This window comes from Hemitrygon akajei, chromosome 21 (assembly GCF_048418815.1).
Source record: "Hemitrygon akajei chromosome 21, sHemAka1.3, whole genome shotgun sequence".
Taxonomy (NCBI): Eukaryota; Metazoa; Chordata; class Chondrichthyes; order Myliobatiformes; family Dasyatidae; genus Hemitrygon; species Hemitrygon akajei.
The window spans coordinates 45831734-45859609 of NC_133144.1; the positions used below are offsets into that span (position 1 = coordinate 45831734).

General features: G+C 39.8%; 1 long non-coding RNA gene across 1 annotated transcript; it reads right to left on the reverse strand.

The window, feature by feature from the left end:
* Positions 1-587: 587 nt before the first annotated feature.
* LOC140714481 (uncharacterized) lies at positions 588-27876 on the reverse strand. Its single transcript, XR_012095880.1, has 3 exons — positions 27788-27876; positions 7364-7405; positions 588-746 (listed from the first exon to the last, which is right to left on the reverse strand). It is a non-coding gene; the product is annotated as an uncharacterized lncRNA (long non-coding RNA).

The window sequence follows — 27876 nt, forward strand, 5'->3', positions numbered from 1 at the left end:
GAGATAAGCAAAATGTATTATCCTAATATTGCCAATGTAATCATTTACATTGGATGATTATTCACCAATGTATCATATTGGCATGTACAGTATCTTCACTTCTGGCTATTATGTTCTAGTCCAGAAGTCTACCTCGATATGTTTTTTTTTATTTGACTAAATTCTACAAGCTTCAAGTAATGTTGGGAAGGTAATATAATTCCTCAGATTTATTCATCTACATAGTGATGAAACATGCCTTATCATGAAGGGCAGGGCGTATATTTCCATGCTGTTGAATGGTCATTATGTATTTCCCTAGTGTCTTTTCTTCAGCCATTGTGTTTTAATATAGCAGCTCCAGTATATTCTAAAAACCCCTGCGTCCGGTTTAATTTATTAGTTTATATCGAAAGATCAATAAAAATTTTATATGTTTGTTGCTGCTGCTTCACAATTATATTAGGCTTGTAAAAGTAAGAATGACATTTGTTTCAATAATAAAGTTTGTAATAATGCCATTTTATACCGGAGTTATGATAGAAATATATAAAATTATGAGAAGTAGAAATATGCTAGGTAATCAGAGTATTTAATATCAACTTGTCCACAGGGCCATGAAACCTCAAAACCCCAAAAGGGTGCTTGTCTTCTAGGCTACAACCTTGGGTTTCGAAAAGCAGCCGGTCGTGTGCTTCCAGGAACGGGTCCTACAACCGCAAAGAACCAAAGTCCGAGTGTAACTCCAGGTCAGGGTCTTCAACAACCTGAAAAGGAAAAAGAGAGACATCGAAGGGAGAAATTAAGCTGTTTTCATAGATAAAACACAAAGCAGTCGCCATGGAGTGCCAAGTTAACTCTGCCTCATGGCTGATCCAACTTTCAACAATTAATTCATCATGGCTGATTCAATTTTCCTCTCAGCCCCAATCTCCTGCTTCCTCTGCATATCCTTTCATGCCCTGAACAATCAAGAATCCATCAACCTCTGCCTTAAATATACATAAAGGCTTGGCCTCCAAAGCTGTCTGGGGCAAAGAATTTCTCAGATTCACCACTCCCTGGCTGAAGAAATTTCCCCGTATTTCCATTCTAAAAGGATGCCCTCTATTCTGAAGCTGCGTACTCTGGTCTTAGACTCTACCACCATAGGAAACATCCTGTCCACATCCACTCTATCAAGGCCTTTTCACCATTCAGTATATTTCAATGAGGTCACCACTCATCCTTCTGAATTCTAGTGAATACAGACCCAGAGTCAACAGACACTCTTCAAATGACAAACGATTCAATCCTGGATATAGTGCTGAATAGTGTCTTTCAGCCCTTTGAGCCACGCTGCTCAGCAATCCCCCAACTTAATCCTGGCCAATTCATGTGAGAATTTACAATGACCAATTAACCTACCAAATGTCTTTGGACTGTGGGAATAAGCCAGAGCACCTGGAGGAAAGTCATGTGATCATGGGGAGAACATATCAACTTCTTACAGACAGCAGTGTGAACTGTAGGTACTTGGAATTGCTGCCAGGGAAGGAGGTAGAAGCAGAACAGCAGCAACCATTAAGAGGCACTTAGACAGACGCATGAAGAGACACAGAAGAGAGGGATATAGACCACATGTTGAATTAACATCATGGTCAGCACATACATGGTGGGATGAAGGGCCTGTTCCTGTGTTGTTCAGTTCTATGTTCTAATGATTGAACATTATGTTATTAAAGTAATTGTTTTAATATTAAATGACTTTAAAATATTCTGGTAAATCTGTTACTCTTTTTTCTTTGCTGATAACATGTCAGCAGGTCTTGTCAGGCAAGCAATACTCCTGCAGGAGCCAGAGGTTTGTTAAAACAATCATGAAAATGTCTGACTAGATATACATTAGTGTCCTGGCCTGTAAATATCTTTAGGGGGTAGCTAGTTAACCCCTAATTATATGTTTCCAATCAAGTCTGCAAATACAGCCTCCCATAGAATATTCCAACCTATTTAAAGACAACCTTAAAATTCCTTGCAAATGTTCTTTAATCTCTAAACACTTGAATGTTTTTGTATTTCAACATGCAATTATTCAATTTCCTGAAGTTATATATGGAACAAAAATATTATTTTGAAATATCTACTATCCAGGCAGAAATGGTTTTAATAAGCAGCTATATTGTAATGTTGCAGCTATATAGGACCCTGGTCAGACTCCACTTGGAGTACTGTGCTCAGTTCTGGTCACCTCACTACAGGAAGGACTTGGAAACCGTAGAAAGAGTGCAGAGGAGATTTACAAGGATGTTTCTTGGATTGGGGAGCTTGCCTTTTGTGAATAGATTGAGTGAACTCGGCTTTTTCTCCTTAGAGCGACAGAGGGTGAGAGGTGACCTGATAGAGGTGTACAAGATAATGAGAGGCATTGATCATGTGGATAGTCAGAGACTTTTTCCCAAGGCTGAAATGGTTGTCACAAGAGGGCATAGTTTTAAGGTTCTTGGAAGTAGGTACAGAGGAGATGTCAGGGGTAAGTTTTTTACACAGAGAATAGTGAGTGTGTGGAATGGGCTGCTGGTGGCAGTAGTGGAGGCTGAAACAATAGGGTCTTTTAAGAGACTCCTGGATGGATACATGGAGCTTAGCAAAATAGAGGGCTATGGGTAAGCCTAGGTAGTTCTAAGGTAAGTATATGTTCGGCACAGTTTTGTGGGCCGAAGGGCCTGTATTGTGCTGTAGGTTTTCTATGTTTCTATGTTTCTAAGCATTCCAAAATGTCATGCTGAGAAATGAAATTTCTCTTTCCAGGTAGTACCAAAACTTTAACTCGTTTATGTTATTAAAATGAATGCATCTATTTAAAATAAGAAATCTAACATGGTTAAAATCCAATGCACTATTCATGCAAAAACTAAGCATTTCAAGGTCTATAATCCTAAAGGATTTATTTTATAGTTTTAACATCTCTCTATATTTTTAATGACTTGGGTGAAGGAATGATGTAATTGCACAGCAAATTACCCTAAATTGGAAGTAACATTAAATAGTTCTTATAGGAGCAAATGATGCAAAGGAATAATGATAGACTATGGCCCAAGCAATTGCAGGTAAGATTTGTGTCAGGTCATGGACTTCAATCCAAATACAATATGTCTGAGTGGCATTTAAACAAATATTTCAGAGAATGTAAATACAGTCAAAACAAATCAAGAAGGTAAATGGATGATCAGTCCAATTTAAGGAGAGCTAATTACAAAAGAGAAGAAGTTAAATTGATATTTAGTTAGACTCCACCAGTGTATGGCGTTCAATTCTGTACACTGAATTCCAAGAGGGATACAATAGTCTTGGAGAGGATAGAATACTGACTTACCAAAATGATATCAGTATTCATAGGGGAGAAATTGTGCAAAGTGGAGTCTCTTCTTGTCAGACCATTCCTGCAGGTCCACTCTAATTCAGAGGGTTCTGAAGTAGCTAATGAATTAAGTGGGAGTTTCACAAATTCTGCTGTGGGATCAAAGATACTTGACGACATGGAGAGTTGTGTTTTTTGATGGTGGCATGCTTCTTCTGCAATTAATGCTGGGCTTCTACCTATTCTTGAAAAATAGATTCAATGTTCTCAATACCATCCAAAAGACTCCTCCAAGGAACTTTGAGAACATTTCCATCTGCCTGGTAATTGCTTGCCATGATGGACCTCAGAGCATAACATCTGTTTCTGGACTTTGGTGTTGAGTATCTCAGAAAAGTAGTCTGCCCATCATAGCCTGTGATTTTTACTTCAAACTCAACTCTGGGGAGGATGGTCTGGGAGCCAACATTGATGATGGTCTCTTACCCTACCAGTAAATTTAGAGGATCTAATAGAGATACCACTACTGTATTCCTGCAGTGCTTTGAGTTTGCTTCCATAGTTTGTCTCAGAGCATCGAGTGAGGTAGAGATCACTGCCGCCTGGTAGACCATGTGCTTTCTGCTGGCCTTTCTCAGATGGACAAAGGTTGTACTGATCCTTGGGCATGATGAAACCAATATCGACCTTCACTGATAGTAGTATCTGAAAGTATGAGAAGAGGTCCATGTTTTCTAGGGTCTCCTCAGACAGAAGCTTAAAGATAACTTTACTGACTCCTAACCAAGAACAGCTCCAGAGTGTTCACAGCGAATGGACTGGTCTGAATGTGACCATAATTAGAAATTGTAAAGAATTTGTTGGCTTCTCCGTGAACAGGACCTGGAATAATAAATGTGACGAGGAAATCTGGTGACTCTTTAAAGCTCCCACATCCTTCATTTAATGAAGTGACCAGAACTGAATTTAATATTCCAAGTGTGGACTAACCAGGGTTTTATAGATCAGCAACATTGCCTCAGGGTTCTTGAACCCAACTAAAGAAGATCAACACACTATATACATCTTCTATAACCATCCTATCAACTTACATAGCAACTTTGAGGGATCTATGGATGTGGACCCCAAGATCCCTCTGTTCCCCGAGAGCTAATAAGAGTCCTGCTATTGACCCTGTACTCTGCCTTTAGGTGTGGCCTTCCAAAATATATCACTTCACACTTCCAGTCTGAACTCCACATGCCATTTCTCAGGCGAGTTTTGCATCCTGTCAATGTTCCATCGTAACCTACGAACTTTCTACACTATTCACAACTCCACCAAAGATTGTGTCATTGCAAACTTACTAAATCACCCTTCCACTTCCTCATCCAAGCCATTTATAAAAATCACAAATAGCAGGGGTCCCAGAACAGATATTTGTGGAACAACACTAGTCACTGAACTCCAGGCAGAACATATTCCATCTACAGCCACCCTCAGCCTTCTATACGAATGCCAATTCTGAATCCACACAGCTAAATTCTGCTGAATCCGATGCCTTCCAACTTTTTAAATGAGCCTACCATGGGGAATCTTATCAAATGCCTTGCTATTATTCATAAAAATCAACACATCCACTGTTCTAACAATATGCTTTGTCACATCCTCAAACATTTCAATCAAGGTTGTAAGGTAGCGGGTGCACTTTTTTTGCTGGGGGGAGGGGGATTTTTGCCTTGCTGCTGCTTATGTGTGGGAGGGAGAGCTGGGGGGACTTCGGGGTTCTCGCGTTTAACTGTCGTTCATTCTTTGGGGCACTTCTCTGTTTTCGTGGATGCTTGCAAAGAAAAAGCATTTCAGGATGTATATTGTATATATTTCTCTGACATTAAATTGGACCTTTGATCTTTGATCCTAAGGCATTACCTGCCCCTCAAAAAGCCATGCTGACTATCTCTAATCAGACTATTTTTCTCCCAATGTTTATAAATCCTGTCTCTAAGTATCTTCTCCAATGCTTTGCCCACCAATGAAGTAAAATTCACTGGTCTATAATTCCCAGGATTATCCCTATTCTCTTCTTTGAACAAAGGAATAATATTTGCTACCCTTCAGTCATCTGGTACTACTTCTGTGGCCAGTGAAGACACAAAGATTATTGCCTAAGGCACTTCCCATAGTAACCTGGGGTTTATCCTGTCTGGCCCCAGGGACTTATCTATCCTAATGTTTTTCAGAAGTTCCAGTGCAACCTCTTTCTTAACCACAACATGTTCTAGTATATTATGTTGTTTTATGTTGTCCTCATAAACACCAAGTTCACTCTTACTGGTGAATACTGAAGCAAAGTACTCATTAAGCACCTCTCCTACCTCATCCTCCAAGCATATGTTTCTTCTATCATTGATTGGTCCCACCCTCACTCTAGTCATCCTCCAGTTCTTAACATACATGTACAACTCCTTGTGGTTTTCCTTAATCCTACTCGCCAAAGTCTTCTCATTCCCCCTTTCAGCTCTCCTAAGACCATTCCTTCCTGGCTACCTTTAACTGTCTAGAGCCCTGCCTGTTCCTTGCTTCCTTAAGTAAGCTTCTTTCTTCCTCTTGACAAGATGCTTCATATCTCTTGTCAATTATGGTTCCTTCACTCTACAATCCTTTCTGTGCCTCAGTGAGACAAACCTATCCAGAACCCCATGCAAGTGCTCCCTCACCAACCCCCACATTTCTTTTGTGCATTTCCCTGGGCACATCTGTTCCCAATATATGCTCCCAAGTCCTGCCTAGTAGCACTATGATTTCCCCTCCCCCAGTTAAATCCTTTCCCATACTTTCTGCTCCTGTCCTTCTCCAGGGCAACAGTAAAGTCAGGGAGTTGAGGTCACCCACCAGGAGATCTGATACCTGACCTGGTTCATTATCTGACACCCGATCCAGTATGGTCTCTCTTCTGGTCAACCTGTCTACATATTGTGTCAGGAATCCTTCCTGGACACACTTAATAAATTCCACCTCATCTTAAGCATTTGAACTAAGGAGATGCCAATCAGTATTAGGGAAGTTGAAGTCACCAATGACAACAACCCTGTTATTTTTGCACCTTTCCAAAAACTGCCTCCTTATCTGTTCCTGGTTGTCTTTTGCTATCAGAGAGGGGAGGGGGCCTATAGAATACTCCCAATAGAGTGATCACTCCCTTTATGTTTCTGATTTCCACCCACACTGACTCAGTCGACGATCCCTCTGCTATGTCTTCTCTTCCTGGATTAGCAATGCCACTCCCACACCTCTTTCACCTCTCTTCCTGTCCCTAGAACATTCAGCAGACATTCCTGCCTTTGTGACAGCCCAGTCTCCGTGATAGCCACGATGTCATAGTTACATGTACTGGCCCATGTGAAAGATAGCAAATTTAATTGTCATGCTTGCTAAATTTGAGATTGTGAAGAGCTCCAACTATTAACATTTGATCCCAATCTAAGGGTGTGTGTTTTAATAATCAACATAAATTTTATATGAAATGTGGATATTATTTCAAAGGAATTGATAAGTACGATGGAGGTTAAGGTCATGAGGTACATCTAAATGGATTTAAATTCAGGAGCTCTTTTTCACGCCAATCATTTGTCTAGTTTCTCGGTTGGCTTACTCCTGCTCTGCGCGAAGAACAAGATATATTTATGTTTAAACTGAAAGGATACCCTTTGCAGACCAGACTTCCTGCAGACTTTTTCTTTGTTCTGGTCTGTGAGGAAGCGCCCAAGAACACAGCAACTATGTAGAACATGTGGTCATCCAATTACATGGGAATGGTTCGCTAATGATAACAGTAGATGAAAAAATGAAGTCGGTAGGACAGGATTCCTGCAAGTAATATCATCCACTGAAGCGCAATTGTTTAATAGAAAATAAATGGATCAATTTTCCCCTTGTGAGGTAAGAAGCTGAAATAGTTACAGGTCTGACCAACTTGAAGTATGGCAGTAGAATCTAGAATGAACACAATGCATTTCACTTACATAAATGGATGGCAACAAAAACAGACTGGGATTATGAACTCACCAGATGTGTTCCCAAGGGAGCCACAGCAACACGACTTTGCATCTGTAAGCAGGAATCATGTTGAAGAACATTATCTTCTCTGTGGGCATGTAGTTGTCCTTGTGTCTCCTTATCACACTCAATAACTTCAGATAACTTTTTTTCTGATTATATCAGTGATTCAGATTTATTTATGACATGGAAATTGAAACATATTGTGAAATGTCTCAATTGCGTTAACAACCAACATACCAAGGGATGTGCTGGGGATATCCCACAGGTATTGTCACCCATTCTGGTGCCAACGTAGCATGTCCATCATGCTGGCAGAACAGTGCTCTGCGGTAAGGTGGCACTGAGGTACAGATAGAAGAGCTGCTGCCAGTTTTGCTCCTGATCTCGAGTCCTGTCTGTGTGGAGTTTGCACACTCTCCCTATAATCATATAGACTTCCTCCGGCTGCTCTGCTTTCTTTCCATATCCCAAAGATGTGTGGGGTGGTTGGTTAATTGGTCAAGGTAAATTTCCTTGAGTGTCTGGGGAGAATATGGGGAGAGTTCTGGACATGAGTAATAAAAATGTAGGATTGTTGTAATGCATAGCCGATGGTCAACATGGACACTGAACCAAAAGGCCTATTTCTATACTGTTATTGTGTAATATTAATTCAACATAGTAATATTATGCAGAGTGATACAGCATAGAAACAGACCTTTTCCAGTACATTTTGTTTTTATTTCAGATTTTCAGCATCTGCATTTTCTTGATTTTTCCATCATGTTGCCAGGATTTATTAAGGGAACCCTGTTGCATAGTGTGGTGGCTATTCTCAGGTTAAGTCCTGGTGTCATCACAAGCTAGACTTGCTGGATGTTATCTCTGAACATGTAATCCATAGTCTGAAAATAAAATACTGCAGATGCTGCAAAACAGAGATAAAAGGTGAAGTGCTAAAAACATTACTCAAGATAAAAGGAAAAAATAGTGTTTCAATAACCTTTCACCTGGACCTTTCATTGTTCTGTCTGTTAAGTCATTCACCAACAATGTTATCCCTATTTCCCTCTGCACAGACGCTGTCTCAGCTGTTACATAGCCCAGCAATTTCCAAAGCAACACATAGAAAATGCTGGGGGAACTCAGCAGGTCAGGCAGCATCTATGGAGAGGAATGAACAGTCGATGTTTCAGTCCAAGTCACTTCATGAGGTCTCAAATGAAAGGGTGAAGAAGCCAGAGTACAGTGGTGTGGGGGGGGGGGGGGGGGGTAAGGGGTATAAGCTGGCAAGTGAAGGTGAGGGAGAAGGTGGGTGGGTAAGGGAGGGGAGGGGTACTGAATTGAGAAGCTAGGTGCTGATAGGTGGAAGAGTTAAAGGATTGAATAAAGCAGAATCTGATAGGAAAAGGCAGTATAATATGGGAGAAAATGGATGAGGAAGGACACCAGAGGAAGAGGAGAAGAAGAAGTAAAAGGAGAGGCAGAATGGGGAATGGAGAAAGGCCGAAGGGGGAGGAGGGAGAAATTAGCGGAAGTTAGAGAAATCAATGTTCATGCCATAAGGCTGGAAGCACCCCAAGCAGAACATGAGATATTGCTCCTCCAACCTGAGAGCGCCCTCATCATGACCACAGTGGAGGCCACTGTCCAACATGTCAGAATGCAAATGGAAAGTAGAATTAAAATGTGTGGCCACCAGAAAAATCCCGTTTCCTTGTGGTGGACAATGTGAAGGTGCCTGACACAGCTTCAGAAATTTTAATTTTGTACTAGTAAATTATAAATGTTTTTGAAATTACCTGAATATGCAAGTAGGAGTACGAAGTCTGTTCCTGCCTTGATTTGTAACTGTTTACATCCACAGACTATTCCTACCACCTTCAGCCAATCTGTCTACCCCAATCAGTAAATTTTTATATCTAGCCTACAGCCTCTATAGACATTCCAAGCATACAATCATGAATTGGTAACATTTGGAGGACTAACTTTGCAAGATCTACAGTATCCTGATCTGCTCTAGGATGGCAATTTCTCATTGTCACTGTCCATTATCTGGGCCAGAGGTCATCTCTAGGTTGTTGCTCCTTTCCATCCCAACCCTTCAAAACTTCAAACACCGTCTCCTCCCTGTCCCTCACCCCGATACTGACTGCTCAAAAACACGGATACATGATGTTACCGCTCTTGGAATGCATAACAGCTGCTCCTGTTATTAGTTTTATTATTTACTTCTGAGAATAAACAATGGCCAGAAGTGGATTTCAAATTTCAAATTCACATGAGGCAATTTGGATGCTCTCAAGTGAATCCTGAGCACTGTACATGGGAAAACTTAAGAGTAAGTTACGACATTGAACATATTCCCACAAAATTAATCTGAAATATAAAACTTAGCTTTGTTTACATTTCCATTTGCATTTTAGTTCAGGCTCTTATCTTCCAATTGCTCAATTGCCTGCTAGATCTTATATGCTAATTCATCAAAGTTTCAAGATTAAGAAAGTAATGAGGTCAATTAATATGACAAATAAATATTAATCTCATTTTATGATGAGAATTATCTTTATTTTTGATAAAGAAGCTCGAGAGCAGTGGGTGAAAAGATGAGTAAATAGAATTTGGTCACATATGATCGCAATCTCACCGAGTGAAGGGATAGACCTACAGATTTAAACATCTTCCTCGTCCCAGCTGAAAGGAACAACTATGTAGGTGCCATCAGCAGCCTACATCCTGGGTTTTGGAATTCCATCCAGAAACCTCTTTACCTCCTTTAAGAAACTACATCAGAAAATTATAAGATTTAAACTACAGGAAATGTGGGATTAGATTGGTGAAGCAAGAATGTTGGCAAGGGAAAATAATTGGACAAGTCATAATTTGCAAGATTAGGGAGACTGAGGATGTTGGTTTTGGAGGTAATCCTAATGATAGTTCTGTGAATGAGGGGAACATTACCCAAATAAAGAGAACTATTTAAAAGGATTTTGAATAATTCACTATCTCTCTATCCCATCACAACCAGACACAGCTGATCCATCTGTGGTTCTCATTTCTGTTCAAGAAGCTCAGATCTTATTCCTGACTTTGCTGGGTTTCTTGTACAAAACCTACTGCTACAGATGTTTCTAATAATAATAATGAGCTCTTCCTGATCCCCTTGGATATGAACAAAGGAGTGGTTTTACTCACTGTACAGTGAGCCCTCGTCTCCTCCTCCAAAGCTTTGCACAAAATATAAACCTGACATTTTGCAAAAACATGACACACAAAGTACACTGACATGACGCTTTTCCAAACCCAGCAGTTAGATACATTCCAAGCACAAAATCCCAATGCACTAAATCACTTCCCATTCTCAACTATTAAGTAGATGCACTCGCCTATGTACAATGCACATTCCTTCATCACAATTCTTCCTTGCTCAAAAAATGCTTAAAGTCTCCACAATAACATAATTCTTCCTCTCCTTTACTGTTCTTTGAAATCTGGAAGGGAGATTCAGAAGAATGTACCTTTAATTGATCATTGATCACTTTGCCAGCATTTCAAAACCAACAGGATGAGTTGAGATTGGTGAAGATTCTCCCAATCTCTACTGTAGTGAAATCTCCACTCAACAGCTACTTTATTTGGTACACCTGTATACCTGTTTGTTAATGCAAATATCTAATCGGCCAATCGTGTGGCAGCATCTCAATGCATAAAATTGAGAAATTCCACTGTTGTTCGGTAAGTGACTTTGACTGTGGAATGATTGTTGGTGCCTGACACCGTAGTTTGAGTTTCTCAGAAACTGCCGATTCTCTGGGACTTTCATGGAAACAGTCTCTCAGATTTACAGAGAATGGTGCAAGAAACAACAAACATTTAGTGAGCGGTGGTTCTGTGGGTAAAATGCCTTGTTAAAAAGAGAGGACTGAGAAGAATAGCCAGACTTGTTCAAGCTGACGGGAGGGTGACAGTAACTCAAGTAGCCACGTGTTACAACAGTGTGTGCAGAAGAGCATCTGTGAATGCACAGCAAGTCAAACCTTGAAGTGGATGGACTACAGCAGCAGAAGACCACAAACATGCACTAACGAGGTACCTAATAAAATGGCTTTGGTATTTGAACATATAAATCAAAACTCAATGTCAATTACAACATTCAATCAAACATCCTGTGAATTTATGATGAGAGATGACGTTCAAATGAGGTGCTTTTAAATCAATAGAGTGTGCATTATCTATCTGTGCACACAGCGCAAAAAGACCATGCATTCACTGATATTAATTCCTCTATGTTTGTCTGCAGTTGTTCATAATAGTCTGCAACTGTGTTAAAAACAAGCCATCCGGCCATGCTAACCCTTAACATTTTAAATCAAATATACATGAGTCACTCGGGCCATTCAAGGTTACAGTGAACAACAGATTGAATGTGAGTGATTCCCCAAGAGCAATTTTTACCTTTTATTCCCACTGGTCAACTTAATGTGTAGCATATTTTATCAAATACATTGTTTGGGTTACCCTCGTACAGTTTGGCTGTTGAAAGGTTGGTGAAATACCCAAGGTGCACATACTACAACCTGGCAGTCATTTAACTTTTATATGTCTTGATCAAAAGTTAAAGGATATATATGGCAACCAAATAATAACCAGATGAATTCCAAGACAATTATGTGTCAAAGAACCTGCAGTGAGATTGGGTCTTGTAGAATGCAACAGAGTTTGGCTTAAGTACAATGTCAATCATGTAGAATTTTTAATATGAGAAAGTAGTTCTGTATAAAACTAAGGGCAATTGAAAATACTTTCCTTCCTTTAGTACTTCAGCAATGCTGTTAACCTATTTTGGAATAATTTCAAGGGTAGTATTTCTCATGTCAGAACCAAAGGATACATTGGAGTGCTATATGAGTCATTCTAAGCTGGTTTTAGCATAGGAGTCGTCTATTTAATTAGACACAATGTTTAAAGAGCTTCATAAAATAACAGCTGCTTTTAAAATTATATTTCCGGACCAAGTCAGTACAAATGTTACCAAAATTTGCGCAGTTGCTTCCAATTCTACAGAGGAGAAAGCAAGGTACATTAAAGTTCAAGTACATTTATTGTCAAAGTATGTATACAACATACAACCCTGAGATTCATCTTCTTGTCGCAGCCACAAAACAAAACAGCACAATATAAAGTGAGAATTGTTTAGTTGAGGGTGTGTCTAGCAGCAATACTTGCATTCAGATTCAGATTTATTGATCACATGAACATTGAGGCATACAGTGAAATGAATTGTTCGCATTAACAGCCAACACAACCAAAGATGTGCTGGGGGCTATTGGCAAGTGTCACCACAGATTCCAGCACCTACAAAGCAAGCCCAAAATGTTCAATATAACAGCACAACACATCACAAACCACAACAGTGAACAACAAAATCAGTGACAGCAAACAAGACAAGACAACAACAGCAAAACAAGTCCCTTCCCCACCCACCCAACTCCTCATACATGAAGGACTCTGTCCCCAACCCCACGACAGACTCCCTTGGGCCTTCAGTCCTTGCCCCAGTTTCTCAAACTCACAGGCACTAGATCTTCTGCAAGAAATTGTAATATATAATTATTGGAGGAATATTGAGTTTTTTTACATTACAATATTCTGTGGAAAGTGGTCATCATCCCATTACAATTTCCAAGAGAGTAGTCCCATTGGTTCTATCCCGCTTTCCTTATTTCCTGGAATCCTGACTCCCCTGCTTCTGATACCATAATGCAGCGGTTAGCAATTACATCGCCAACAACCTGGATACAATTTCCACCAAAGTTCGTTAGGAGTACATTTTCCCCATTACTATGTTGGTTTCCCCCAGGTATTCCAGCTTCCTCCCATGTTCCAAAGTCATATAGTTTAGTAGGTTAATTGGACACATGAAAGTAATTGGATGGCATAGCATCTTTGGGCCAGTAGGATCTGTTACTATGTTGTATCTCTAAGTAAAATAAAATTTAAATTAAATAAAACATTCCCCCTCATACTTGCCCATCAATTCCCCTTTGATTCTTTTGGCTATTAGCCTTGAGTATGGGATAATTTACGATGATCAACATGCCAGCACAACTTTTTGATACATGGGACATCAGAGCTCATCCACATGATCACAGAAGTACACGCAAACTTCACGCACTCAGTACACTTGGTCATATTTGATCCTTGATCCCACGACTATGAGGCAACAGTGGTAATTGCTGTATCAATACAGACTGTGCATGTTATTATTTAGGTTTGAGAAACTGAACAAAATAGGCCTGGCCATTTAAGTCCCCAAAATGATAAGACAATAAGAAAAGGAAACCAATTATTTGAAAACTTACCATTTAAAGATTACACTGGAATAGCTGGGTCATTTGTTTAGAATGTAATGCTAATAATGTTAAGGATACCAATTCAATCATTTAGATCAACAGTAAAGTATTAAATGGTGGAATAGACTCGATGACCTTTTACAGCTTCCACATGCTGATTAATAACAGATTAAGAAGGTTTCTTTTAGTGTTTTTGGTGTTACTTAATCTTCTATTTATCCAATTTATGCTCATCATGTCTTCCAGTTCAAGATGGCACTGGTGAATCTCAGCGACTTCTGGCTGGTGGCAGATGAAACAAGGAAAACAACTAAATACTTTGTTAATTATTCTTTTTCTGGTGAATGTAATGATCTCTAACTTCCCTTTGAACTTGGAGACAACTTAATGGGGCAGAACTGAGGAAAGGCGAAGCAGAGGGCCTGTTGCCGAGAGCAAAGAAGACCTGAGGTTGATCACGTTAAGCATCAGGTCAAATTGAGGCAGTGGGGTGCAAGTCCCAGAATGTATCAAAGTGACTAAATCTGATTTTTGGATGACGATTTAGGTGCTGGGCTGAACTGGAAAGGTCAGGTACTGGCGGAATCGAGACAGTGGGATCCGGTCCCCAGAGCGTATCGAAAGAACTTAACCTGATGTTTGAACGACAATTTAGGCTCCTGGCGAGATTGAAAAGATCAAGGTGTCAGGGCCTAGATGAGGGAAGGGTTGGTGCGGCTCACTGCTCCACGAAGTTTACTCAGCTCTGTGTTGAACTAAGAGTCTCAGACTCTCTTTGTGGACCTCAGTTCAAAATGCTATTTGCTTGCCGTTATTGTTTGTAATGATTTATTTTGTTTTTTCTCTTTTCTCTGCACATTGGAGTGTTTAATCATCACTTTATATCTTTTGGGCTTCTTTGTTTCTTGGCTGAGTGAAGGAGATGAATCTTAAGGCTGTATAATATAAACATACTTTGATAATAAATGTACTTTGAACTTTAAACAGAGCATGATTCAGTAACTATTGTTTTGCAATGGTAACAAGAAACACACTGTGGATGAGCATTAAAATTAATAGATTAAAATATTTTCTGGTCTTTTCAGTGCTGACAGCACTAAACATCTATACAGTTATTAAGGAGAGTGAAAATGGAGAAGAAAATCTCAAGGCTTTGGAAGAAATAGAAATGATTGAAACATTCCAAGTGGTATAATGATACAGGCAGTAGAGACGCTGGCTCATGTCTCCATCTTCAATCTTGACTTGTGTGGAGTTTACACGTTCCCCCTGTGATCACAGAGATTTCTTCCAGGTGGTCTAGGTCCCGACCACGTTGGTAAATCGGTAAGTTGTTTCAGGATTGTCACAAATACTGGAGTACTGTGAAAAGCTTGTCTTGCACACAGATCAAAATGACAAAAATGTGCAGGTTAGTAGGCTGTAAACCCCTGTAAATTGTTCCTGTTGTGTAGCTGAGTGGAAAAATCCAGAAGGAATTGATGAGGAATAAAATAGAATGGATGTAATTGGGTTTTTACTTGTCAGTGTGGACTTGGTGGGATAAAAGACCTATTTCCATGCTCTATGATTCTATAAGAAAGGTTCTAGAAAAATGTGGAGAAATCTAGAGGTCAACAGTTCTAGAGATTGAGTTTCAGAGAGTACCATGGATCCAGTCAGATATTGTCTCAAGGAATGTAGAACAGAGGGTAACTGATTGGAAGGGAAGCCAGAATCTAAAGACCAGGCACAGCAAGAGGAAAAAGCAGCTGGCAAATAGTGAGACATCTCTATGGAGGAACATATAGTTAAGGAAAAGGGTTTTGTTGGATATAACCCTATTTATCAAAAAATGATTATTTCAAATTATTTCAATTAATAATTGATCTTGAACATCTAGCATTTTTTGAGAAAGAGTTCAATAATTTTATCATACTTGTATAAGGAAAAACTTCATAGATCCCTCCTGAATGGTCTGCCTTTGATTTTGTCACATTTTTGAATACTTCTAAAACCAATATATCTTTTCTAAGAAGTTGTATTCAAAACTCAATGCAATGCTGCAGATGTGGTCTAACCACCCTTTGACTATTCTAGGAAAAGCTCCTGCTATAAAACTGTCCAGTTATAAAAACACAACATTTCATTAGACAGATTGTTCATTCCGTTTCTTACCTAACTGCTATGCTTTACCGAGCTCTGCATGGATCCCTAAGTTTGTTTGGAAGCTACATTTTGAGCCTTTTTTTTCTCTGAGCAAACTACAATACAAATCTACTCCCATGCCCTCAATTTCATCAAGTAAAACATTTTTGCGTGCTTTGCATGTTGTCCTTGTTTTTTTCTGTGTCCCTATAAATGTAGATTTAATAAATCTCTAGTACTTCAATATCAACAAATTAATCCCATAGGGTGATTTTTTATTAAATAGGAGTAAGTTAGGGAGAGTTGTGTGCCACTGGAAGTGTTTTTACAGTTGGTTGAAAAACCTAGAGCTTCCTCTATATGAGGTGGGTCATCTTTGTTATTTTTCAGAGAACGAGACAATCTAGTGACCTGCTGCACTACCATATTAAGATGGAAAAACAAGCAAAAGACAAGGAACATGAAAGACTTCACGACCGCCTGCTGTCCTTGTATCTTTTTATATTGTTATCAAAAGAAATATCTTTAAAAAGAATTTCAACTTGTGACCCTCTCTGGAATAACTCGCAAAAATGATTTGCTAGTGACTGAAACATCTCATAAACCGTTGCAAAACTTCGTTTCATTGTAATTCCACAGATGGGATGAACAATTATTTAATGCCTAGGGTTACAGATTTTAAAATGAGAAAGGGAGTTTTACTTTGAAACTTGAAAAATATAGGAGTGCATTAGACTTGCGTATGCAAAGATACAACATATCTGCAGATACTGTAATACAAACCTGGGAAATCTAGTAAACAATGTGAGTAATAATTTATTTCAGCAGGATCTAGAGAAATATGTGGAGACACGTGATTGATGAGAGAATGATGAGAGAAAGTCTAAAGTAACATAGATTGCAGAATGATGTTGACTCAGCCAGCTCTAACATGGGCACAATCCCCCCCACCCCCCACCATCATTGAGAACATCTTCAAGAGGCGGTGCCTCAAGAAGGCAGCGTTTCTCTCATTACTACCATCAGAGAGGAGGTACACGAACCTGAAGACCCACACCGAACATTTTAGGAACAGCTTCTTCCCCTCCACCATCAAATTTCTGAATGGTCCATGAACACTGCCTCGTAATACCTCTTTTGCCTTATTTATTTCTTTTTAAACTTATAACAATTTTTGTACATTGCATTGTATGCTACTGCAAAGCAACAAAGTTCATGACATACTGTGTATCAATTATAACAAACCTAATTCTGATTCTGAATCTGAGATTGGAGGGGGATTAAAAGAAGGAAAAGTGAAAAACTGCACAGTTTTGAAGCAGGCTTATTGAAACAATGGAGATTGAGTGATGAGGTAATGTTACAGTTCGATAAAGCCCTGGTTAGATCACCATTGGAATATTATCTTCAGTTCTGGTCACCTCATTATAGGAAGTTTTAGAGAGGGTGCAGAGGAGATTTACCAGGATGCTGCCTTGATTAGAGACCATGTCTTTATGAGGATAGGATGAGTGAGCTTGGACCTTTCTCTTTGGAGTGAAGGAGATGAGAGGTGATTTAACAAAGGTGATTTAGCAAAAGGATTTGAGTACAGGAGCAGGGAGGTTCTACTGCAGTTGTACAAGGCCTTGGTGAGACCGCACCTAGAATATTGTGTGCAGTTTTGGTCCCCTAATCTAAGGAAAGACATTCTTGCCATAGAGGGAGTACAGAGAAGGTTCACCAGATTGATTCCTGGGTTGACAGGACTTTCATATGAAGAAAGACTGGATCGACTAGGCTTATACTCACTGGAATTTGGAAGATTAAGGGGGGATCTTATTGAAACGTATAAAATTCTAAAGGGATTGGACAGGCTAGATGCAGGAAGATTGTTTCCGATGTTGGGAAAGTCCAGAACGAGGGGTCACAGTTTAAGGATAAAGGGGAAGCCTTTTAGGACTGAGATGAGGAAAACCTTCTTCACACAGAGAGTGGTGAATCTGTGGAATTCTCTGCCACAGGAAACAGTTGAGGCCACTTCATTGGCTATATTTAAGAGGAAGTTAGATATGGCCCTTGTGGCTAAAGGGATCAGGGGGTATGGAGAGAAAGCAGGTATAGGGTTCTGAGTTGGATGATCAGCCATGATCATACTGAATGGCGGTGCAGGCTCGAAGGACCGAATGGCCTACTCCTGCACCTATTTTCTATGTTTCTATGTAACAGAGGTATACAAGATGATGAGGCATGGATCAAGTGGATAGCCAGAGATTTTTTCACAAGACAAAAGTGACTAATACCAAAGGATATAATTTTAAGGTGATTAGAGAAAAGCATAAGGGAAATGGTAGAGGTAAGTTTTTTTTACAGAGAATGGTGGGTGCATGGAATGCCCTGCCAAGGGTGGTGGTAAAAGCAGATACATTAGCAACATGTAATAAAACTCTTAGATAAGCACATACATGTATGATAGGAAAATGGAGTGGTATGTAGGGGGAATGGTTAGATTGATTTTGAATAGGACATAGGATCTGCTCAACATCATGGGCCAAAGGGTCTGCAGTGTGCTATAGTATTCTATATTTTATAAACTGAGGAATGTGTACTACATATTGAACAGGCTGTTGAAGCAGCATAAAGATTCTAATCTCCAATACCAGAGGTATAACCTACCGAAGAAAAGAATTTCAGCTAGTCCTTTATAAAACCACAGTTAGGCCAATGATGGATGATTCTGTTCAATTCTAGGAACTACTGCATTTTAGGAAGGATGTCACGTTCTTCAAAAGATTGGTGCCAAGGTGAGACGTTACAGTTTTGTGGAGAGATGGAAGGAACAGAGCTGGTTTCCTGTAGAGCACAGAAGGCTAAGAGGATTTTTCAAAAAACTTTCAAAATCATCACCAGGTTTGAAAGAATAAGTAATGAGAAGCTTTCTGCTGGCAGCAGCGTCATTAATCAGAGGATGTCGACTTAAGAGTTTTAGCAAAGAACCAAATATGACACAAGGCACCAATGTTTAATCAGCTAGTTGTTATCCAATGTTCTCCCTAAAGGCATGATGGAAGAGAACCCAAAATAACTTTTAGGAGGGAATCATGTAAATATTTGAAGGAAAAGAAGGAATATGGCTTTGGGAGAAGAACAGTAAAATGGAACTGATTAGATAGCTCTTTCAAAAAGTCAAAACAGACAAGGTGTGCCAAGGGGCCTTTTCTCTACTGCTTCATTCAACACTCTCAAAACCTGGGGTATTTGGCAGATTCCTACATACTGATAAAGTGACAGAATCACATCCACTCAAGATCTGCCAGTATTACAGTAGAAATGCTTTTAATGCATTTATTAAACTGACTGGAAAATGAAATTTTAGAATCATTTTTACTGATCCTGCTTCTGTTACTTTGTAAAAAACTATGCAAGACACTGGCCCAATTTCAACAGCATACATACACAGAGTATAAGTGACATGAAAGTTAGATTTTTTGCAGCAGCAGCAGAGTACAGTACAAACAAGATGAACAGAAGTTAATATAAACTTAGCTTAACTTATATACAGTGCCACAGTACATAGTACAGTGGTTTCACAGCACCGGTGATCCAAGTTTAATCCTGATCTTGATGCTGTCTGTGTAGTGTTTACATGTTCTGCTGTAACTGCATGCATGTTCCCAAGGAGCTTATGTTTCCTTCCACATCCTGAGGATATGCTGAATGTTAGCTTAAATGACTACCATAAATTACCCCTAGTATAGGTGGATGAATAACGGAGTCTGGGCGATGGGCATCGTTCCCTCTAGTTTTTCTTACAGCTCTTTGGACCAACCATTGCTCTGAGCAAGTATTTTAACATGGCCTTAAAACTGCACAATACTTGCAATTTATTAATCATGATCTACCGACTTCCATTCAGTGTTTATTGTTGCAATTTGTGACAGAGTTGTAATTTGAATCATTGACAATGTAAATCCATTGAAGCTCTAAAATGTTTCAAAGTAAAGGTTGCGGTATGTTTATTATTTAGAAAATTTATGGATTATTATCATTATTAATTCCAGGGTATTTCACGATTATATTAACACAGATTTCAAAATTATATTAACATGATTTCAAAGATTCAAGCTACATTTATTATCAAACAAGTGTCTAAATTACCCAACATTGAGATTTTTTTTGCTTACAGGCAGCCACAAAGCAAGAAACCCAAAAGAACCCAATTAAAAACAATAAGCCAACACCCAATGCATAAGAGAAAGGGGGGGGGGGGGGGAACAAACCATGCAAACAATCGAAGTGAACAACAACATTCCGAACCAAACTGAGTCCTCAGATCCGAACCATGGAGCAGCCCAGAGTGGGCCCAAAGCCTTGCTTATCAGTTCATCATATTAGCGGGCACGGAGCACAGCAGTGTGGTGGAGAGCACAGTGACCATCTCCTAATATTTATATAATGTTAATTTCAGAACTATATTAACATTGCATAAAAGAAAATGCCAGCTGCTTGGCAACAAAGGCTAGGTGCACGGGCTGGAATTTTAATTTTAGTTTTTCAATCACTGTGTGGCTGTGCACCCATGCAGCTCAGAGCGAACAGTGGTGATGTGATTGAATACACGGATACAGGGAAATAAGCGGGGAAATAAGTGACTGACGGGATTGGTCCAAGGGCTGACAAAACTTGATATTGTAAGAAATATGAGAAAATGGAAGATCTGCAAAACAGAATTGTTAGCAGGTGCTTCAACAAGCAGGATCATATTGGGCACCAGATTGAACAATGCTTCACACCAAGCAGGCAGATTCCCTACATATCTTTGCACTGGGAAGTGTTTGGCACCTGGTATCAATTGGCAGAACACATCATCTATATCCTGAGCCAATAAATGTCATTGTTCTGAAAGTTTTGATGGATTTATCACATTTAAATCTCTGGCCAGTTGCAATCTCTCCTGAACATTTTATATGGCCTGAAACCACTGAATGAGGAGTATCTTTGTGCCTTCTGCAAATGGGCCAACAGAATAGTCTGGTACAGTAAAAAGATGAAAGCTGAGTGGGAAGAATACACAGGCTTGACAAAGGCCATTGTGACTAGGCAATAGACAGAGAAACAGGCACACGCAAGTTGGCGGGAACAGAAGGGTGGACCTGGGAGCCGAAAAGTGAACGATCCCTGCTGGAATGGGAACAGAGAGCAAGACATGTCTGGACACAAGAGATTCTGGAGATGCAGGAAACCTTGAGCTATGTATACAAATGCTGAAGGAACTCAGCCAGTCAGGCAGCGTCTATGGAGGGGAATCAATAGACAACGTTTCTGGCCAAGACCTTCCATCAGGACTGGAAGGGAAATGGGCAGACCATGTCTGGAGTTAAAATGTCTTTAGAGGTGACAGAATGATCTGTAAAATGCAGAGAGTAATAAGGTGGGGGGTGGGGGAGGACCAGGAGAGCTTTGTCCTTGTTCTTATCAATCCAGATATGAGGGACCGGTAGCAGAGGCATGAGAATAGATGAGATGCATTCAAGGGCTTTGTTAACAATGGTAGAAGCAAAGTGATGGGTTCAAGAAGTGGGAAGACATTTCAGAAGCACCTATATAGGAAGTTTGAACTATCATAATTAGATCTGTGTGCAAAAACATTCAATGGTTCAGGCAGCGAAAGCAGAGAGAAAAATCAGATTTAGCAACTAAGGTCGTTGACCTTTTATTAGATTTTCAGCATTCTCAGAATCCTGCAGTTTTAAACTGTGAGTATTTTGCTTTCCAACATTGATTTAAAGCACAATGTACATGCATAGAACATACAGGCTTATGTAGATTTATTTGACACCAGTCTTTCTGCAGTAAATTATTTCGCGGCCATTGCTTCCCCCCCCCCCCCCCCACCCCGCCTCCATGGGATTCAATTAAAGTTATGACTGCAATACATCACTGCCAAAAATAGCCAAGAAAGGAATTGTTACCTTATAAATCATTTCTATTATTATACTATAAATGTTCTTTTTTAACAAAATTGTCAAATATCTTTACATTTTATTCTGCAAAATGACTACATCAGCGGAAGGAAATTGGCATTGTTTTTTTTAATGTGTTTTGAGAAATGCAGCCAATGTAAACAGAACTGATACTCTTTGGAAATAAAGAAATGACGTTTATTAAGGACAGTAGTATTTTAATATAGACCAATGAATGAGAAATTGCTTAGTATCTGTCTACACTGTATAACATTTCAATAGGAAACTTGTATTAAGTCAAGTACAGATTTCTTTGCTTATTGAAGGAAGTAACAATGGTCTCCCCATAGTTTTGCTGTAATACATGCAATAATATTATTTCACTGTCTGTACTCTGTCTTCTACTATTCCTTTGCCTTTTTTGATTTCCGACAGCTCCGTAACAAAGTCTGCACATTTCAGGCTGAGGAATGCAGACAGGCCTCCTGAATGTTAATCTGATAACTACTGACATTTAACCCACTTAGATTGACATTTGTAGATCTGCACCGTGTCAAGAAATTGTCATGGCTTATCATTTTTCACGTTGTTTATAAACTGAAATGTGGTCTATGTATTTCTGAATTACAGATAAACTGCTGGAAAAATCTGGCCAGATTTCATTCTTTGTGCTCAATGCTGCTTTGAGGGATCATGCTGTTGTAACCCAAAATCTGAAGCTATCTGCTCAGGTACAACTTAACTCAGCAACTCTTTGCACTAAGTGAGATCTGAAAAGTAGGTTAAAAAGGGAGCCAACTAATAGAGGAAATCCTGAAGAATTAACTGGAAGAACTTGCTAGGAAATTCCTGTAGTGCCTTACCGAATGCTTGGCACTTACTTCATGAGGTATCAGGAATCTTGGAAGTTTTGCAAAAATGCAGAAGACCTGCTGGTGATTTCACACTTGCACTTTGTCACTGGTCATTCTATTGAACACAGCAATAAAGCGCACACTTGGTGAAAATTCCCACTGGTTAAATAGCCCAATAAAACATGGTGCAAGAACTTTCGAAACGTATAACAGCTTATAATGGTACATATCCATTCTGGCTCTGCTCACAAGCTACTGGGTTGACCTCCAATTGGACCCTTTAAGTTCCACTTACTGTTAAATATCTTAGCTTTCCCTTAATTTGACCTATTAATATTTTGTCATGCACCCTTGTAATTGCTTCATGGCTACATTAAAACTTAATGTATACGTATCCTCCAGAGAAATAGGAAGTTACTTACAAGGCAGCGCAGGAACTATTTACATAATGAGTCTCCGACCTATTGATGCAACTGAAATTTTCCAGTCTGACAATTGTTACATTACACAATTTTTTTGTCCATACAACATAGAATATAGACCACTACAGCACAGTGCAGGTCTTTCAGCTCACAAATTGTGCTGACCTTTAAACCTGCTCTAAGATCAATCTAACCCTTCCCTCCTACATAGGTCCCCATTTTACTATCATCTTTGAACTTACCTAAGATTTTCTTAAGTTCCCCTAATGTAACTGCATCTACACCACCACTGGCAGGGCGTTCCATACACCGACCACTCTCTGTGTAAAAATTTTACCTCAGATATTCACGCTATGTTTTCCTCCAAACACTTTAAAATTATGCTCCCTCATATTAGCCAATTTCACCATGGGAAGAAGTCTCTGCTGTCCACTCAATGTATGCCTCTTATCATCTTGTACACCTCTATCAAGCCACCTCTCATCCTCCTCTGCTCCAAAAAGAAAAGCCCTAGTTCACTCAACCTATCCCCATTAGACTTGTTCTCTAGTCCAGGCAGCATACTGGTAAATCTCCTCCGCACTATCCATAAAGCTTACACATCCTTCCTATAATAAGGTGACCAGAACCGAAGACAATATTCCAAGTGTGGTCTAACTATGGATTTATAGAGCTGAAACGTTACCTCACCTCTTTTGAACTCCCAAACAATATCGAGTCCAATCAGGACCACAATTACATGTATTTACTTTTATACACATTCAGAGGAGAACATACTCAGACATCAAAATACATTTAAAGATTGTTGACCTGACATTGACGCTGCATTCATTTCCACAGAAAGCAAAAGGGGCCAATACAAACAACGCACAAACAAACTGCTGGAGGAGCTCAGCAGGCCAGGCTGCATCTATGAAAAAGAGTAAACAGCCAACATTTTGGGCCGAAACTCTTCACCAGAAAGTGCCGTGTTTGGAGCCAATACACACTTAAAACCATCAGGAGAGAGAAGGACTCAAAAGCACTTGAATTCCTCTTTCAAGAAATATCTGGGCAGCAATAACATCCAATGTTAACAGTTCTTAACAGTTTAACAGTTGCATTATTTAAGAACCTACATTGTAGTGGTTATCAAATGTGCAGATATAGGAAGTGTAAGCACAAGAGCTTCTGGAAATCGTGAGTAACACACACAAAATGTTGAAGGAACTCAGCAGATCAGGCAGCATCTATGGAGAGGAATAAATAATGGATGTTTTGGGCTGAGACCCTGAAGGCATTTTTTCTGTGTTATCTGGAATAGCGCAGTAACATAGCAGTAAGCACGATGGCTTTACAGGGCCAACGATCACTGATCAGTGTTTGATTCCTGCCGCTGTCTGTAAGGAGTTTGTACATTCTCCCTGTGACCGTATGGGTTTCCTCTGGGTGCTCTGATTTCCTCCCACATTCCAAAGGTGTACAGTTAGGCTTAGTAAGATGTGCGCATACTATACTGATTCAGCACGGACTGCCTCCCACACAATCTACACTGATTTGATTTGACACAAAAACGTACTTCGTTGCCTGTTTTGATGTGCATTTGAGAAATAAAGCTAATCTGAAGTCTTATTTTAGGAATGGGCCCCTGCTATGCCTGCCCTTTCATTGGCTACGTAGAATAATCCATGTTCCAAGCCTTCCCCAGTATTGCTCTCCCGCTCTTCCAGAGCTACATTGATAACTGCATTGGTGCTGTTTCATGCACCCATGCTGAGCTTGTCAATGTTATCATCTTTGCTTCCAACTTCCATCCTGCCCTTAAATTCACTTGGTCCATTTCTGACACACTCCTCCTCTTTCTCGATCTCTCTGTCTCCATCTCTGGAGACAAACTGTTTACCAACTTCTTTTATAAACCTACTGATTCCTATGACAGGAAGAAATATAATTCTTGATTATATCTCTTCCCACACTGTCTCCTGTAAAAATGCTATTCCCTTTTCTTAGCTGCTTTGTCTCCATAGCACCTGTTCTCAGGTTAAGGCATTCCTTATCAGAACCTCAGAACTGTCCTTTTCCTTCAAAGAATGAGGGATTCATTTGCTCCACCATTGATAGTGGCCATACCTGCATCTCCTCCATTTCCCGGACATCCACGATCAACCACCTTTCTGTCACCTTAACAGGGAAAAGTGCTCCTTTAGTCCTAATCTACCACCCCATGAGCCTCCACGTCCTATACATTATTCTCTACAACTTCTGCCATCTCCAACAGGATTCAGCCACTAAATGCATCTTTACTTTTCACCTCCCCACTCTGCGTTCCACAGGGATCACTCTCTCCATGATTCCCTTGGTCATTTGTCCCTCCCCACTAATCTCCTTCCTGGCACACAGCCTCCCTTACCTCCACTCAGGGCCCAACCCTTCCTTCCAGGTGAGGCAACACTTCACCTGCAAATCTGTTGGGGACGTGTATTGTATCTGGAGATCTTGACTTAAACTTCTCTACTTTGGTGGCACCTGACATAAGTTGGGGGCCAACTTTGTTGAGTACCTCCGCACCATCCATCGAAAGTGGAATTTACCAGTGGCCAGCCATTTTTAATTCCTATCTGCATTCCCATTCCAACGTGTCGCTCCATGGCCTCCTCTTGCCACGATGCAACGTTCTCAGGATGGAGGAACAACACCTCTTATTCTGTCTAGGTAGTCTCCAACCTGATGGCATTTTAGATTCTGCTGCTTTTTTAAAAATTTTCATTGATTTCTCTTAAAGTAGCTGCTATTAATGCAGTTCAGAGAATTAATACCTCAGTCTGTTAAAACTGACCTCTCCAGCACTGAGATGTTCAATTCTGTATTCCCTTTTTTATGTTTCCTTTCCATGGAAAATACTATTTCCTATGATCATTATCATTATGATCGTGATTAGTGAATGTTGGAAAGAGTGTGTTGGCCATAGGCAGAAATAATGACAGCTGATATGTCAGTAGTAATTAAAGAGCACGGAATTCTTACCCTTGTTGTGTCTGCGGAACTACTTAGCAATTAAATAAAAGTATGCACACGAGAGATGGCTTTAACTGATGTATTCACATTGCAGCGAGAGGGAGAGAGCAATGTACATGTGTAGACAACAGATCGTACTTAGTGCCAAAGGGAGTCATTGCTCTAAAAGAAATATATCCATGCATTCCACTTCCTCCCACTTTAGTTTATGCATAGTATGCAGCACCGAGTTGATGCTCACTTTGACATCCCTACGCGCGAACAGCTCTGACCAGGACAATGGGTTTGGCCCAATTGTTCCACTGAACCTTGGAGGGAATTCCAAATGCTTCCAAGTTCTGAGGTTTAGTATCCACTTTAGGTCGTAGTGTGTGAAGCACTGGACACGCTATATGGAATCTTGCTGTTGCTGCTTCATCCAGTTCAAATCTGGCTCATGCCTTTGAGTTTACCAATCCCCTTCTCAAACAACTTCTCATTAGCATTTCGCAGATGTACCAGTCTCTGGTTAGTGCTGCCATTTGGGCTGCAATTGCCTGTTGATGTCACATTGAGAGCTTTGTCTGTGTGCCATTCTAGTTGGATATTTCTCAACCATTCACCTCCGAAAAGTGCTGGCCCTCCACTTTTCAATACAATAAAGCTCTAACTGCTGTGTTTGGCCTCTATACATCACATTCACTTTCAATTTCCCTTTGGCAGACACTTTTTCACCTCTGTAGGTCTTTGGCATCACTGAGGTCTTCTCTAATGGCGGCTTAGAAAACAGTCTGTTGTAGTCAGTCTCTAGAATTATGGACAAAGCTGACCCTGTATCCAGCTCCATTTTCAGTTTTACACCAGACACTCATATGGTGATCCATATGATTTTGTGATCTGCTTCAGTATAATAGTATAATAGTTCTAGGCATGACAGCTCACCTTTGCCAGAGTCTGTATTGTCCAATACAGTTTCCCATTCAGTCGCTTTATGCACTTGCTTCTTTCTGTGTTTGAAACTTTTCACTTGGTTGTGCTTTTCGTCTACCTTGCACACTCTCTCTATGTGACCTTGCCTGTGACACTTATTGCAAACTTTTTTGTTGAACCACAGTCATTTGCATAATGGGAATATTTCCCACATCGATAACATTTTTGACTTTTTTTTATCATTCAGGGACATTTTGTGGATCTCACATTCTAATTTATTTTTCTGTAGTTCTGCTGTATCCTTTGCTGTAGTCTCTAACAATATTACAATGGTCAACACCAATTCTAAGGTTAGGTCTCTTTCTGATAGTAGACTCTTCTGAGTGCTTTGACTATGCATGCCACATACATGCCTATCCCTTAATGCATTAGAAGGTCCATCTATAAAGTCACAGTACTAGGAAAGTTTGCACTGTTCTTCAATATACTCAGAACTGCTTTCATCCTTTGACTGGTTTCTTTTGTAAAATCTAAATCTCTCAGCTATTTACAGTGATTTAGAATTCACATGATTTTGTAAAATTCTTGCTTGGTGGCTTTTCAGGGGTTACCATGTTGTGTAAGACATTATACATCCTAGAACCCACTATGCTAAGAAGTCTAGGGGCTTTCTTAGGCTCATCCACATCGTTTGCTTCACAATACAGTTCAATCCTCTCAATATACGACTCCCAACCTTTATTAGAGCTATCGAATTCGTCAAGTTTCCTAAATGAAGTTATCACCACATTATTTTCACTTTAACTTTACTAGTTGCGTCTTTCATTGTGTACTATGCATTTTTACTCACGCATCCTTTGTTAGCGTCCGTGATGGCCTTCTCTGTACTGTTTGATTCTTTCATCTTGCAGTTTCATCCCTTAACTGTTGGTGTAGATG